The sequence below is a fragment of the Limulus polyphemus genome, unplaced genomic scaffold, assembly GCF_000517525.1.
Source record: "Limulus polyphemus unplaced genomic scaffold, Limulus_polyphemus-2.1.2 Scaffold12, whole genome shotgun sequence".
NCBI classification, from domain to species: Eukaryota; Metazoa; Arthropoda; class Merostomata; order Xiphosura; family Limulidae; genus Limulus; species Limulus polyphemus.
Window position 1 is genome coordinate 168480 of NW_013665622.1, and position 4588 is coordinate 173067.

The following is a 4588-nucleotide window of genomic DNA, read 5'->3' on the forward strand; positions in this document are numbered from 1 at the left end:
TGCAAATGTGGAAGGTGTTAAAGAGGATATCGACATGTTTTTTTGCTTTAAGCCGAGTGATTTTTTTTAATCAGGGCATTAACAACCCGATTGTAAGATGGAAAAGCATCACCGATAAGAATGGAGACTATTTCATTTAATAAATACTTTGATATATAAGTTGTTAGGGTTTTTTTCATCTAAAAAAAAGGGACATTAATTTCTTGACGACCTAATACTTAGTCTCTGAAAACAATACATAAGGTTACTTTTGTATGAAGTATACTGTTTAAACTTTTTTCAACCTATATATTTATTCGAAAATACCTTGACTCTAATTTATTGTAGTTGTCAGTTGTTTGTTATTAAGCACAAAGCTACACAATGAGCTATCTGTGCTCTGCCCACCACGGGTATCGAAACCCGATTTTTTTAGCGTTGTAAGTCCATAGACATTCCGCTGTGCCACTGGGGGGGGGGGTAAAATTGTTGTAAAACTGAAACTTTACTTTGAAACAATTAGGCACTGGGGCTACAAACCCCAAGATTAACCACTGTTATTCCGTTTGGTTTAAGTATGAATTAGATTAAGCATGTATCATGAATAAATGAGATATTTCGTCAAATAAAAAGTTTCAAGACCTAATTTCAGCTTATTGGTAGGAAAAGCTGCTTAAGAAGATAAATATGTCACTCGGTAGCGAGGATGAACTGGTGGTGTAAATAGTAACAACCAATTTATAGCATCTTTCGAAACGAAGTATACTTGCAGCTAGATTTCCATCTTTGAAGTTCACTTCAAAAATCATCTTCTTTTTATCTTTTACCATTTTCTTCGACAGAAAGAAGTAAAAAATGTCATACTTTTCTCAGTTTTTTATTTTTTGCAAGAAGTCGCTGTAGAACGGTTTGGTTGTTTGAAGTTAAGTACAAAGCTACACAATGGGCTATCTTGGCTCTGCCCACCACTGGTATCTAGCGTTGTAAGTCCGCAGACATGCCGCTGTGCCACTGCGGGTCTGTAAAACGGAAGAAGAGTGTTTATTATAACTTAGTTCATTCATCGTTCAACAAAATCAATAACAAAGTGAACTAAGTTTTCAGTTAAGATGTAAAATCTTATTTAAACACTATGGTAAATAATTCAATATTTAAAGTTCTTTATTAAGAATATGTGCTCAAGATAAGATTTATTATTAGAAAATAATGATATTGCATACTCTCAATTAATTTTACATTTGTTTTTCTTTTTAAAACTACAAATTGACATTAAAACATTCATGCTTTATTAGATAAGTTGGAGAACATTACTTTCCGAAACTGGGTGTGTCCACAGTATAAAGCTGTTTAGTTACCAATCTTTGTGCTACTGAATAACAACACTAACGCCCCCCAGTGGCACAGCGGCATGTCTGTGGACTTACAACGCTAAAAACCGGCTTTTCATGCCCGTGCTGGGCAGAGTACAGATAGCCCATTATGCTGCTTTGTGCTTAATTACAAACAAACTTTCCGAAACTGGATGTGTCCACAGTATAAAGCTCTTTAGTTACCAATCTGTATGCTATTGAACAACAACACCAACGCTCCCCAGTGGCACAGCTTTATATCTGTGGACTTACAACGCTAGAAACCGCGTTTCGTAGTGGGCAGAGCACAGATAGCCCATTTTTATAGCTTTGTGCTTTATGACAAACAAATAACACTAACAACGAGATGAAATTTTAAAAATCTCATGATGAAATTCTTAAAGCATCTAATTATTTTTTGTCATTCAAACTTACCATGAACGTTTAGGGTTTTAACACGTTTTACACATCTGTTTTCAAAGTGTTCAGAGCAACAATCATGAAATTGGACCATGTGGTGTCTATCTTAAAATCTCTGAGGCCTTATCGTTAGACAAAAGGTTTATATAAAATATTCGCGTGTTTTACAATAGATAAAAAGAGTTCTAAATAGGATATTATTATATCTTTTGAAAGAAATATATATTATGCCGTTTTCTTCTTTTCTTACATTTTTGAAAAGATTTTGCGACGACATGCTGTAACTTTTTTCTTAATAAATATTATTTCCATACTTTCCACGGGCTAAAATTTTGTGAAATCTAACTGCATTTGCGGGTCCTTAACTTTAATTTTAAGAGCCATAGAGTCTAGAATATCAGAATTAGATTTAACTTGAGGACAAGATTAATACCACAGCTGTTGAAAATGTGTTCATACCCACTGCAATTCCCACATGCCATTCCGATGTATATTTAACGACAATTTAATGGTTACCACCTCTTCGTGATATAACATGACACGCATGCGTTGTCGCAAAAACGAGGAAAACTATCGTCAATATTCATTCGCGTAACCAAGTTTCAGCGTAATGGATATTTTATCTTTTATCTAGCCACAAGCATCTAATAAATAAAACAGTCGATATGTGGAAAAGTTCTCAGATGCTTTCTCCTACGTTTTAACATACATCCTTTCTATTTTACATGAACCAGGGGTTGTACTTAACCTAAAAGTTTACCTTCAACTTGTGTCATTCTAACTCTATTCACAACACAGGCATTATTCTAACTGAAACCCACGTGGGTAACTATAAAGATAGATTTGGCAAGGTTAAATGTGAATGTTAATAATGTATTATTTCAAAAAAATCTAAACGTATGTTTGATAGTGAAGTTAAAATAGTCAATATTACGATTTCTTTAGGACAGTGAGAAGTTTTTAATTTAGCGAGTTTTAGAAGAACAAAATATTTTCTGAGAGTGAAAATATAGAAATATACCACACTTTGTCAACAATTCCACACCTGCTACTTCACTTATAAATAATGCCACACTTTGTCAACAATTCCACACCTGCTACTTCACTTATAAATAATGCCAAGCTTTGAACAATTCCACATCTGCTACTTCACTTATAAATAATGCCAAGCTTTGAATAATTCCACATCTGCTACTTCACTTATAAATAATGCCACACTTTGTCAACAATTCCACACCTGCTACCTCACTTATAAATAATGCCAAGCTTTGAATAATTCCACATCTGTTACTTCACTTATCAATAATGCCAAGCTTTGAATAATTCCACATCTGCAACTTCACTTATCAATAATGCCAAGCTTTATAATCTAAAACTATACAATATTATATTTGGGGATTCTTCCTAGAAAGGACGAACTTGAAATCCACAATTTACAATCCATATATTATCTTCAGGCAACAAATTTCGTCTCTTTAGATATTCACCAGATATTATCTTTGACCATTCTATAGGATACTTTATATCTAGTCGATATGACATCGTAACGCCATATTTGACACAAAGTTTACAAATGGGGTATCTGTGCAGCGGTCAATACGGGTATCGAAATCCGATGTTTTACGTTATAAACCTACAAACTTACCGATGGGTAGTTTTGGGGAGGGGGGTTATATTATAACTCTTATTTTAAAGATAAAAAATACGTCAGAACATATAAAGTACACAAATCTCTTTGACAAACAACGAATGTCGAGCGCAGACTGTGTAGCTTTGAGCTGAAACAATCAAACAAACAAAAAATGTGATTCAGGATTTCACAGTTTTTACAATGTTTATGTTTGTTTCTGCTGTAATATATCTTAGATTTTTTTTCTTTATTTTACTTTTACACGTTGAATACATATTATAAACACAGGTTGTTTTAACTTTGCTGTGAGCAAAAATATTTTAGCTGACAGTTTTTGATCTTTTGGAGAGGCGTAACGTTTGTGTGTTTTTTATTCCAGCATTGAATTATTAAAACTTGCAAACATTGCTTAATTTTTCAATTAGTATTTCTCGAGTGCCTTGAGTTCTGGTTTTTACTTTATTATTGTTTTGTCAATAAACTTTACCAAAAGGTGGCAGTAGTAGCATGTAGATGTGAACAAGATTTCAAACCACTTTAAATCAATAATAAAGATAAAGATGGTTGACAAAACACAAAACATTTTATTTACAAGGTTCGGAAAGCACAAAATTCAGCGAAATCTGAAAACAATGTTACAAAGATATGTATTAAATGCAACTGTAGTGTCATTAATGATTAGTTTACTTAGTTATTAAATAAAGTGGTAAACGGAAGAATAAAACAAAAGATTATCCTCCCATTTACCATTTTACGTGATAACAAAGTAAATTAGTGAGTAATGATACTACAGGTGTAGTTAATAAATATCTAATGAAAAACACTTTAGGTGTGAAAAAAAAGGTACAGCGAAAAAAACGATTGAACGCAATGCTTGAGTTGTAAAAAAATAACACGTGGAACGGTTAGGTTTGATATACATTTGCGAACAGCAGTCCTATACTGCACCAATCTGCTTCAGTAGTTTAACAACAGGAACGATTTGATAAAAAAAAAAAAAGTTAACATACGGAACGGCGTTTCAGTTCGTTCCACCTCAACGCAAGCACTGATTGACAGTGCGACTTAAAGGAACGGAATCAAAACTGGCGGCCAAACTGTTGACTATAAATATAACATTGATAAACTTTGTGCATGGTGGTGGGTAAAACAAAAAAACGCGGCCTGGCTAGTTAATGAATGAATACTTGCTGTAAAATTGTTATCAATG